Source organism: Heliangelus exortis, chromosome 28 (assembly GCF_036169615.1).
Source record: "Heliangelus exortis chromosome 28, bHelExo1.hap1, whole genome shotgun sequence".
Classification (NCBI taxonomy): Eukaryota; Metazoa; Chordata; class Aves; order Apodiformes; family Trochilidae; genus Heliangelus; species Heliangelus exortis.
This window is the reverse complement of record NC_092449.1, coordinates 4,096,716-4,108,781: the sequence shown is the minus strand read 5'-3', so window position 1 is coordinate 4,108,781 and position 12,066 is coordinate 4,096,716. Positions and strand designations below refer to the sequence as shown.

General features: G+C 51.2%; 1 protein-coding gene across 4 annotated transcripts in view; it reads left to right on the top strand.

Annotated features, from left to right (window-relative positions):
- The window catches only part of GNG7 (G protein subunit gamma 7), a 64,825-nt gene that overhangs the window by 19,238 nt on the left and 33,521 nt on the right, over positions 1–12,066 (top strand). For 2 of the 4 annotated variants that reach the window (XM_071728017.1, XM_071728019.1), the window contains exon 3: positions 3,806–3,873. The gene's annotated coding sequence lies outside the window, so the exon portion shown is untranslated. Of the gene's footprint in view, positions 1–3,526; positions 3,577–3,805; positions 3,874–12,066 lie in introns of those variants that run through there. The other 2 variants (XM_071728018.1, XM_071728020.1) reach the window with 2 other exon arrangements.

Here is a 12,066-nt window from a genome sequence, read left to right as displayed (position 1 = left end):
GGGGGTTCTGGATCCTGGGCTTCTGGAGTGCCTGAAATCCTGGAGAACTCCTGGCAGAGCCAGCGGGCTGGAGTCGGGCTTTGGAGCCTCTGCAAATGGGGATTCCTCCAGTTCCCACTGGGAAACCTCCAGGGGGATTGTTGCACCCCAAGCGAAGGGGTCAGGGCTCTGACTCTTGTGTTCCTCAGCTCTCCCTGAGCTTTCCAAGCCCTGTGTTTATCAGTCACAGCTGGAATAACCCCTGGCATCAGCCACAGCTGGAATAACCCCTGGCATCAGCCACCTGCCCACCGGATCTTGGAGCATCCGAGGGGATCTTGGTGAGTCCCTCCTGGAACTCCTGCATCCCACAGTCCCTGCATCCCACAGTCCCTGCATCCCACAGTCCCTGCATCCCACAGTCCCTGCATCCCACAGCCCCTCTGGTGGGCTGGAATGGCTGATCCAGCTTCCTGCAAGCCTTGCCCTGACTTTGAGGGAAGGTTGGCAGCTGCAGGCTCCAGCCCTGGGAGATGCTTTGCATTTCCAACTGTTGCCACTTCCAGTTAGTTCAGGAAGGAATTCCTGGCTTCCAGGGATCCCTTACAGGGCTGCCCACAGAGCAGGCTTCAGCAAGGGCTTCTGGCCCTCACCCTGAGCAGGTTAAAATACAACCAGCTTGGTTTTTCCCAAACCCCATGGTGTGACAAGTTCCCACCAGGAGAAGCTGCTCCTGGGGAGAAGGGGAGAGCCAGGCCAAGACTTGCACAACAACTTCCAGGCTCTTTGTTGAGGCTGGGATGCAGCATCCTCCTGGAGGGAATTGGATCCAGCTGAGGTCTAGGAAATGCTACCAGTGGGATGTGAGGGGAGAGAGGGTCTGCTGGGAGGGGGACTGGCTCTGACCCAGAGGCAACTCTTGAGTAGTCAGTGTTGTACTGAATGTCCCTGGATGTCCCTGGATGTCCCTGGATGTCCATGGATGTCCCTGGATGATGTCCCTGGATGTCCCTGGATGTCCAGCTGACTTGCTGCAGACCTTTCTCCAGCTGGGAGGTGCCAGGGGGTGTCTCCTGATCCAGTTTGTCACCTCCTTGGCTCCAGTGCTGGTGTTTTCCAGGGCAGGCAGGAGGAGTGTGTGGGGTCAGAGCGTGCTGGCTCAGGCTGCTGGGGATCGTGTTCTTTACCTTTGCACTGGGAGAAGCCTGGAAGGAAGGAGGGGGAGGCAGAGTTTATTCCAGCAGGCTGAGGTCAGGCTTGTTTTCCCTCTCTGAGCAAGACCAGACCAGCCCCTGGAGTCAGATTCCAGAGGGCTGTAAACAAAAGGCTGGTTTCTGCGGAAAGCCAAAGATGGGATTGTGTTCCTCTGGAAAGGCCTTGCCTTTGGTTTTGCTTTTTTTTTTTTTTTTTTTTTTTTTTTTCCCTCCCACTGCTGCAAAGTTGTTTCTGGTGCACGAACTTCCCAGTTCAAAAGCAGGAGAAATGCTGCTGGTGTTGATGGGGCAGAGGTTGGGGGTCAGCAGAGCAGAGGAGGAGGTGGGGCCTGGCACTCCACAAGTCTCTGTGTTGCTTTTAAAACAAAAGAAAGGAAAAAGAGAGAGATGGAGATCACAGGTGCACTGACAAACTTCAAGGAAAAGCAGTGCAAATGGGAATAAAAAATAATAAAAGCCCTTGTCCTCCCAGGGCCTCACTCTGCCTTCCAGCCCCAAGGTTCCTTGAACCAAAGAGCAGATTGGGCTTTGGGGCTTTGTCTTTGGGCTCTGTCCTGCAGGCTGGGGCTGATTCTCTGCATTTAGCATTTCTCAGAGAGCACCAGAGGCACTTCAACAACTGCACATCCTGCAGGGGGCCAGGCTGCTTCAGTCTCTTTGCAATTTAGGGGCCACGATGATTTTTTTTTTCCATGCTCTGAACTCACGTGTGGCTGAGAGAGGTGGGAGAACACAGAGGGGGGGAACTGCAGCTGGAAGCTGGCTGGGATTTATGGGGGGGCAAGTTGATCCTTGTCAGCAATTAGCAGGATATTGGGAAAGGAAGCAGGCACAGCATCCTCTGGGAAAGGGCTGGAGAGCAGAGGGACCTTCCAGGCTCCTGTGCTGCAGGGAGAGGCAGGAGCTGCATCTCCTGGCAATGGGAAGACAGCAGGGGGATCCTGGGAATCACTGCTCCTGAGCACTGCTTTTCCCATCTCCTTGGTGGCCTTTCTTGCCTGCAGGACCTTTCAGGTGCTGCTGCCTGTGTTTTTCAGCTTCCCCAGGCCTCTGCATGCTCCTGGCTCCTCTCCCATGCTCTGTTTTGGGAGGGATGTGCCGCCGGCTGGACAAAATCCCCTGAAATTCCCATCCCTTTGGGTTTATCCCGGAGTTGTGAGCAGGGATGGGGCAGGGCAGGGCTGTTTGGGCAGGAATGATGGCAGTGAGCGAGGCAGCTGCTACCTGGGAGCTCCTCTCCACCTGCTCCCTTCCAGCTGAATCCTTGGGGCTGTCCTGGGGCTCAGGCTTGGGGACCACGGGGTGGAAAACTTCATTGGAGCAGTGGGAATGGGAAAAGGGTCCAGGAGGGATGGCTCAGGGGGAGGCTGTTTGCTCTGTTTCTGAGGTGTTTGCACTTTTACCCCGTGTTCTTGGGCTCCACAAGTTCTGTTTCCCAGGAAGGCTTTTTTTTTTTTTTTTTTTGCTCTCACCTTCCTATTTATGTGGGTAGCTGGCATGTGCCACTCTGCTTTGGGATGTGGTGTTCCTGGGAAGTGCTGTTCTCAAAACCCAGGAATAAATACTGATTTAAAAATGATTGTTTTGGCAAGAGGGGCTATTCCTCACCCTTTTGATTTACCGAAATCTGGAGAAGATGGAGGTGAAAAGGACAAGGCAAGCCATGGCCTAAAACCCAGTGGAGACGAAATGACGTGGGTTTTACTCCTTTAGAGAGAAAAAAAAAATTAAAAAAAACAAAATGTTTGCGTTCAGGCAGCAAGTGGAGAAAACAAGCAGGGTTGGATTTCAGCTCAGATGGATTCTTGGAATTAATCCATTGCTCTGACTGGAGTGTGGTGAAGTGGGGCTGCCCGGAGCAGGGTTGAGCAACCCCTTACGGGTAAGCAGGAAGGAGGAGGAGATCCTGCAGAGCCCAGCCCCCCCGAAACCCAAACAGGATTTGGTTTCTCTCAGGGTGCTTTAAGGCTTTCTGAAGGGCAGCTCCTTCCTGGGCTGTTTGGGTTTGGGTTTTTTGAGAACTAAGCTTGCCTCTGCTCAGCCAGCTGTGCTGGCTTGCCTTGCTAAACCCCTGCGTTCCACCCCAAAACACAGAGGTGCAAACACCTCTCCCACCTCGGGGGATTCCCAGGCAGTCCTGGAGTTAGACTAAAGTGAGATCTGGAGCAGAAGAACTGGAGTGAACTCCCAGCTCCTGGTTCAGCTACTGGCTGGCTCCAGTTTCAGATGCCACCCGTTCCCACTCAGTGTCTGAAATACAAAGTGTGACCTCCAGGTCGTGAGTGTTATGTATAAAAACAAGTGAAAATAGTCACTCCGGGGCTGCTGTGTGCAGGCAAATAAAAGAGCTGCTTGCAAAACAGATCAGTGTTAATTTCAAAAGGTACCTGGGACATTGAGTCCTTTGGTCTGGAGAGGGGATCCGGGGGAAAGCAGAGAACGGGGGCGGGGGCAGCGCCTGCTCTGTGCCACTCGTTGGAATAAATGTTGCTGGGATAAAGCAGCAGAGAGTGGAATAAAATGTATTATTCCAAGTAATAGCCTCGTTAATAACACACCATCTGGTTAGTGTCTAAGTGATTGATCTCCTGAGTTCCCCTTTTCCTTTCCAGAAGGAATCACCACCGGGATCCCCAGCAGCGCCAGCCGGTAGCCAAAACTGCTCCACTGCAGTAAGAAGGTGAGCAAGAAAAGCTTTGAAACACAACTGTGAAACCTGGCATTGCATTGTTTGCCTTTAGATGCCACTTTGGGCTGAGTTTTGCCTCGTGGGGTGGGGGGGAAAGGCCTTGGGTGGCAGTCACCCAAGTGCCACGGCTGCTCCCATCCGCTCTCCCCATTCCACTGGGGTGCTGCTGGTGGCTGCTCCCTGCCCACGTGGAGAGGTTCTGCTCCTTATGCAACAGAAATCCACCTCCTTAATTAGGGAAGAAGATGTCTGGGTTTCAGGGAAGACGTGTCCCTCTTAGTCAGAGGGCTGTGTGGGAGCCTTTGTTCTTGTCGGGAGCCGAGGGAAGCAGCAGGCTCCAGCTCCTGGAGCTGGATGCTGAAGTTCAGTTTCCTTTTTTATCTGCCCTTTGCTGGGATGTGTGTACATGAGAACCAGGAGCAGATGATGGCTTTTTCATGCTGTACAAGAGGTTTTTTTTATTCTGTGCTGGGATATTAGGTACTGCAAAGGTCCTGGGGAGAGCAGGAGACCCAACACGTGGTTTAAGGTGTGTGCCTGGCTTGTCTTGGGCCATTCTGTCTCCTCTTTGGCTTCACTGAAGCTGTTGTTTTCTGGAAGTCTGTGACAAAGCCAGACCATAATGATTTTTGTCTGCTCTGCTGAGGGCAGCTCTTGAAAACCACCTTGTATTCCATTAAAATTATTAAATCATCACTTCCAATGTTCCCTATGCAAACAATCAACACTAAAACATTCTCTGGGAGTGCTGACTAACAAATCCTGTAATTAGTAATCTCCAGTTAATGAAGCAGCTTGGTGATTAAAACCTCATGACTTTTCTCTAGAAGAAATGAGATAAATATCAGTTGTGCTCTTTTAAAGCACCCTGGAGCTTTGTGTGATCTCGGAGTGAATCAGTAGCAGTGCTCTGAAAGTTTTTGGCCAGTTTCTCCTTTTTGATGATATTTTCCCTATCTGGCCCCAAATGCAATTCCATTTAAATTGGAATTAAATTGGAATGAAGCTTCTTGTGAGTCTCACTGCAGAAAGGGGGTGGCCACATAACCCTGAGTGTGCTTGAAGGCAACCAGGGTGGCATTGGGGCTGTTCTGGCTTCCCAGTTGCACCAGTTCCACCAGCACCTGTCTGCTGCTTCCTTTTCTAAAGCAGTCCATGCAGTTTTTCACCCAGCCTTGTTTTTCCCTCCCGGGCTCTCAAATCTCATCTGGTGTGCAGGTGGTGGGGCTGTGGCACCACGGGTGACACGTGCAAGTTGGGGCTGGCCACGTCCCATCTGCCCATCATTGTCCTGCTTGGTCACCAGATGCTGGCTCTGAGTGCAGCTGCTTAAATGAAATTCTTGGAAATCTTGTCAGTTGGCTTTGAAGGAATCTTCTCTGTTGCTGCCTGGAACACTCCATAGCTGGGAATTTCCCAGCAGGGAAGAGGCTGTGGGAGGGGAGGGGTGGTGGTGCCCCCTTTCCTTGGTCACCTCCATCTTCAGAGTGGAACCCTTGGCACGAGTGCTTTCCCTGGAGCCTCAGAAGTCCCTTTGTGCAGCAGCAATCCTTTTGTGAAACCCTAGATTTCCTGCCCCACGTGGGAAATGCCAGCAAGGTGAAGGAACTGGAGCTTGGGGAGCTGACAGCCCCGTGGCTCACATTCTGCTGTTGCCCTCCAGATGGATTTATCTTTAGATCAAGGGTGCTGCATTTCAAAGCAGAGATAAAGAGCATTGGGATTGAAGTGGCAGAAGGGCCAGGAGCCTCTTCCCAACCTCCTCATTTTGAGGAGGGGGTTCTGGGGTTTTGGGGAGGAAGGGGGGGGAGGTCTGCCTGGGGACAGGAGAGGTGACAGTCACTGTGTCACTGACTCGGGGGAGTTGGCATTGGCCCTGGGTCACAACAAAGGATTTTGGTGGTGCAGTGGGGTCTTTGTGGGTGGGATCTTGTCTCCCAATCCCAATCCAGTGGGAAAAAGTCCTTGTCTGGAGCTGCAGTGAGCAGCTCTGAACCGCAGAGGTCTCTCTTAAGCTGCTTTTCTGGATTGCTGGAAGTGGGAGAGCTGCTGCTTGTAAGGGCTGTGGCCTTTCCCTATTAAATAACCCACATGCACGGTCATCAGCTGGGCTGTCACCCTGCTGTCACCCTGCTGTCACCCTGCTGTCACCCTGCTGTCACCCTGCTGTCACCCCTGCAGCTCTGGGTAGCAGTGCAGAGCCCGGGGGATGCTGCTCCTTGCAGGTTTGGCAGAGGCACCCCAGGTTTTGGGAGCAGGAGGAATGGTTTTCCTGGCTCCTCTGAGCTCTGCGAGCCAGAAATCCTTACAAAAAGCCCATTCCTGCTGCTTCCCGTGCCGGCAGTGGGTGGCAGCAGCTGGCAGCACCCTGCCCTGCTCTGGGGTGTTATTTCTGGCCAGGAGATTCCTGGGTCCCCTGGACTGAACACCACAGTCTAGACTTACTGACAGACAGGATTCTTCTCCTGTTAGGTAAGGCAGATGGAGACGCCCATTAGTGCAGCTTCCCAGCCATCCTGTCCCTCTCTTCACATTTTTCAAATTGCCTAAATAAGGTGCTGTTTCACAGAGAAATCTGCAGCCAGACTTCTGGGCAGCTGCTTTGCCCTCTGGGCATGACTTTTTTTTTTTTCCCTTGGAGATTTCTGATGGGTGCAGCTTGGTCCCTGCCCTCTCCACCTCTCCAGAAGTGTGGGGAAGAGTCAGACCTGATGGTCAGACAGGGAATTTCAGGGGATCCTGTCCCTGCAGGGCTGTCCAGAGGGTTCTGTTCAGTAGAACATCACTGCACAGACCTCACGGGCACTTTTTGGGGTTTCTGAGCACTGGGAGTTTCCAGGCTGGGGAAGAGGAGGGTGCAGCATCCCAAGGTCTTTCCCTTTCAGATGTGGACAGAGGTGTTGGGTGGCTGGTGTGAGTCATGTCTGTCGTGTCCTGGGCTGAAGGAGGTGGGAATTCATCATGACTGATCATCCCAAGTGGTTGGAAATGTCTGTGGCATTTTCACTCTTTGGGTTTTGTTTGGCTTTTTTTTTTTTTTTTTTTATATTTATTTATACAGAGAAATGAAATGACCCTTTCAGGCCTGATGACTACATGACTTATTCTTGCAGCTGTAGACCAGAGAGGCTCTTGTCATGCCCTTGTTATATGAACACTTAATTTCTAAGGACTCAGGATTTTTGGTTCCAAATGCTCTCTGATGTGGTTCTGTAAGCAGGATCTGTCCTGCTGCCCCCAGCCTGAAGCTGCTTGAGACTCCCCAAGCCTCAGAGCACAGAGTTTGACACAAAGAGCTGGGAAGGGATGACTGGAGGTTTAATAAGCTGCTGGTTGGGTCAGTGTCTGGCAGACTTTCAGCTTGCTGTTAGTGCTGCCTGGTGATCACATCTCTGCTCAGGAAAACATTGGAAAGCTTCCTAATCTTGAACTCACTGCCCAGGCACGTGATTTTCTGGGAATCAGCTTGAATGCACTGCAGAATGGTTCATAAATACCTACATGGCCTAACATTAGATAATGGAAAAACAAGTACAGCCCGGGGGTTGTTGGTTTGCTTCAGGGTGGCCCTTTGGGTTTACACCCCAGCTGCCAGCTTGGATGCTGCTTCTGCTCCCTACCTGTCTAAGAAAGGGCAAAGAGAAAGAAACTCTGTGTATTTTTTAAATTGTGACCTTACTGCTGTTTTTTTTCCTGAGTATTTCTCGGCTTTGGGGCAGAGTTAATCATTTCAAGAATGTTTTTAGCTGTCTGTCAAGGGAAACAATAACCTGCTGTGAGCAGTGGTGCCTGCAGAGCCCCAGTGTTCCAGCTGCTGTTGACAACCAGGAGCAGGACTTTGTCCTGTGATGCTCTGGCACTGCTGGCTGGGCCTCTCCCTTCCCGTCAGGAGTGCTGGGATCCCATCCCATCCCATCCCATCCCATCTCATCCCATCCCATCCCATCCCTTCCCTTCCTGCCTGGGAATTCTGTCCTGCAGCCCCTCCTCTGCCACTTCATCCCAGGCCTTGGTGACCACTTCTCATCAGCACCTCCCAGTCCATCCGGGCTCCTGGTGACCTGCAGGAGCTCCAACCTGCTTCCAGCACCATCAGAGAAATGCTCCCCAGCTGGTGTTTTCCTCCTGAAAGTCTCTTTTAACATTTCTGCTCCGAGATCTGAGGTGATGAGAGGGGTGAGTGGTGCTGACTCAGTCCTTACTGGCTCAGGGTTTTTGTCCTTCCTGCCCTCCCACTCCCTCCACCTGCACACCCAGCTGACCTTCAGCAGTGAGAGCCCCCGTGGGCTTTCCCACCGCAGCCAGCAGGAAGCAGGGACTGGTTTCCCACCCTCCTTCCTCCTTGGAACAACGGAGGATTTTTGGAGGATTTTTGGAAGAGCCGTAGAGATGGAAAGAGAGGTCCCCGGAGCTTGGGGCAGCTGCTGCTCCCTGGTGTCTCTGCGAGGTGGCAAACAGCCAAGGCTCAGGAAATCAGCCTTGCCTTTGGAACACTTAAACTCCAGGTAAACATCGGGATCTCCTTCCAGCTGCAGAGCTGAGGTCCCATTGTTTGCAGGACCCTGGACAACCCGGAGCTGGGTGACGTTGTCCTGGGAGCTGGCTGAGCACACCCCACCTTGGGTTGGGTTTGGTGTGGGTGGATGTGGAAGGGATTACCCAGTGCTGCCCAACTGCTTTGGGCTCTTCCTGGACACTTCTGCACACACATTTTCCCTGTGGCCTTGTGTCTTGTGGCCATAAACTGAGACTGGGCAGGACTGGCAGGGGAGTTGTAAGGAAAGAACAGCTCACACGGGAGCTCCCATGGACACGGAGAAGGAGAAACCCAAAACAGAGATTTCTCCAGTCCAGACTTTAAAAAAAAGATTTCAGATTTTTAACCAGAATAGCTGAGTGCCTAATGAGCAGGCTGCAAGTGCCTTTCCTCAATGAAATGGCATTTGGGGATTCCAGTTTAATCCCAGTGAGCTGCAGCAAGGAGCGACTGGAAATTGCCAATATCAATTTGATTTTAATAAGTACAAACAAGGTTTAAAATGCCAGAGGGTGGGGGCTGTGTGTGCAGCTAATAAAGGTGTCTGGTAGCTTAAGTGATCCAGAGACAGTTCTGGGAGGCCAAATTTAAGCAAATACTGAAGAAATGAGGTGGTGCAGAGGAGCAGAGGAATGCTGGCCCCAGGGCTGAGGAATGTGAGCCAGTCCAGACAGCAAGAGAGCAGCTGGATGTGAACCCTGGGATGGGAAACCAGCTGGAAATCTGTAAAGTTCCTGCTGCTCAGGCACTTTTACATCCATCTCGACTTAGAAAAACCAGAGAGAGAACATGCCAAGCTGCTTGCTGACAGTGTGCCTCTGCAGCCCTGCTCTGCAAGTGCAAATCCAAGGAGATTCAGATAAGAGTCTGAGGGCTTTCACACTGGGAAGTCAGAAATCAATTACAGAACAACTGACACTTGGATTATGCACCTAAACCCCCTGTGATTTGCATTTCAAACAGCTCCAATTTCACAGCTCTTTTCCTCAGCTTGTCTACAAGTTCACACAGGACTGAACAGTTCTGCCACAACCAGGCCTCTCTATCTTGCCAGAAAATAAAATAAGAAAAAAGAAATCCCAGTGAGTGTCTTTGCACCTCAGTAGAGCTGCCTGAGCACTTTTCTAAACTTCAAAGAATTGAAGTTTAGAAAAAGGTTTGGCCAAGCCAAACCAAGTGGGTTAAGCAGGGGCCAGCTCAGAGGTTCCCTGCCTACAGCACCAAAGTCTCCTGCAAACCCACCCCAAATCCAGGATTTCTGTGACCTGCACCAGAGATGCAGGTGGAGGCACCCAGACAGCACCACTGGAATTCTTCTTCTTTATAAAAAGTTGGCACAAATAGGTTTTTATTCATCTGGACTTCTCGTGTGACCATGAGGAGAGGGGCAGTGAACACTGGAAGGAACAGGCACTCCCAGAGCAACCAAAGAACTTGAAGTTTCCTTGGAAGCTGAGGGTTGGGAATTACTGGAGTCTGATGATGAAATATCAGGAATTCTCAGCAGGTGGAAGCCTCCCAGCAGCTCTCTGCCTGGTAATAGCCAAAGGCTGGACAAAGCCTGGTGTGTTACAACATTTGTACTGGGAGCTTCTTCAACCCCAATCTCCTGGGATTTGTCTTTGCTTCTCCTGGGTTTGACTCCAGCAGCTCCCAGCTGGAAGGAGGTTTCACTTCCACGTCAGGTTTCCAGTTGGGTTTGGGCTTTCTGCAGCAGAAAAGAAGAACTTTTCCTATAGCATCTGCAGCAGAGTCCAAAAAAACCCCTCAGTAAGCTGAGGACAGGCAGTTTCCTCCAAGAAATTTCCTTATAAAGCCCTGCTGGGGCTGCAGAGCTCTGCCAGCAGGAGCTGCCAGGAATCTCCTTCCTTTTCCTTTCCCTCTTGCAGCAAGGGCCCTGCTCCTGCCAAAGTCCCACCCGGATCCATGCAAAGCCCTAAAACCACAATCTATGGAGTTTTGTTGGGTTTTTTTTTGTTTTCTGTGTGTGTGTTCCTGAGTGTGAAACTGGAGCTGAGGAGCAGGGCAGGTGCTGCCGGGCTGAATCCCAGATTTTCCAGCCTGATAAAAAAGGAAATGATTCCTGAGCCTGCTGAGCACTTGCTGCCCCTTCTCTTTGGTTCCAGGGGAGGGGAAAAAAAGCAACCATGAGGCACGTGAAACCTTTTCCAAGGTTTTGCTTTGCAGACTGGTTCTGCTCCTGATTTTCCTTTTGCTCGTCAAGGAATGTGGCTAAAACCAGATGAAAATTCCAGTTTTCTGTGGGACAGCAGCTCTTTTTCCAGCTCTCTGTAAGAAATCTTTTCCTTTCTTCTGAACTATTGCCCTTGAACCAATCAGCACAAAATATTTGCTGGGGACACCACTTTTGGGGAGATGTGGTGAAGAACGACCAAAGTTTGTCACGTTTTGGCACACAAGGAATAACAGCAAGTACTTTAGGGCTGTCCCCAAGAACTTCCTCCTAAAAACTGAGCTCAGGAGGTCGAAACTCCCCATTTTTTGGCTTATACCCTCCAGGGTTCAAGTGTCAGAGCTGCCCCTGTCCTGGAGGGGAGGTGGCTCTGACGCAGGGTTGGGGACTTTGACGTCAGGGCTGCTGGTTGGAGCAGCTGGAGAGGGAGAGTTGCTCATCTTCTGGAGGAAAACTTTGTGTTCAGCAAAAAATGGTTACTCAGTCTGCAAACACACTATAGGGGCAGCTGAGATAAGCTCTAATTCCACCCTTCAGCTTGTCTCCAGCAGGTGTTTTTTTTTTTTTTTTTGTTCCTTAGCTCTCTGCTCAGGATAAATGTCTTACAAAACATTTGGGGTGTTGTTGGGTTTTTGCTGCTTTTTTTTTTTTTTTTTTAATGGTTTGAAATTCTCTGGGTTCTTTTGGCAGTGTCATGTGAGGTCTTGCAACAGGTGACCCGTGGAGGAGTAATAGTTAACTTCTTGCCTCGTGCAAAGGATTTCTCTTGTGGTGGTTGTGCAAGCACATTTCCAGCTTTATCAGCATCGCCAAGAATCCTGGCTCCTCTGTGACAAATGCTGCTTTCTGTCTGTGTCTTCAGTGCTTTGTTAAAGTTTCCAGCAGCCTGGAAGGACAAGAAGGTCAGTTATTTTCCCAAGGTTGTGCAGGAAAGCTGTGGCAGGAACCCGGGCTGCAGCCTCCAGGTCTTGTGGTTTCACCTCCAGCTTCTCCTTCCCCCTTTGGAGCTCTGAGATGGAGGTGAGAGTCACTTACCCAGGGCACCCACTTCTTTTTGAAGCCTGGTGTGTGCTTCTGCAGAATGAGCCATGACTAAACTGCTCATTAAAGCAAACTGTGTGTGCTGGGGAACACTCTAATCTTGGCACAAGGCTGGAGAGAAGCAGGCTGCCCTCCTGCCTTCTGTTCTTCCAGTCAAGCTGACAGGTGAATTTGTGCCCTGTCTCTATTGCTTCGTGTTTGCAACAAAACCCCCCACTTCCCAAGTGCCCCAGCCTCTGCTCAGAGCTGAATTGCACTCGAAGCAGGACAGGACTTTCAGTTCTCCACTGCTAATTGGAGCTCAGGGAGGTACTCGGAGTGTGTTTGCTTAGATGCTCATCCAGCACCACTTAATGCCACCTGATTCCTCAGCAGGTCCCTCCCATGTCCCTGCCTGAGTTACCACATCTCT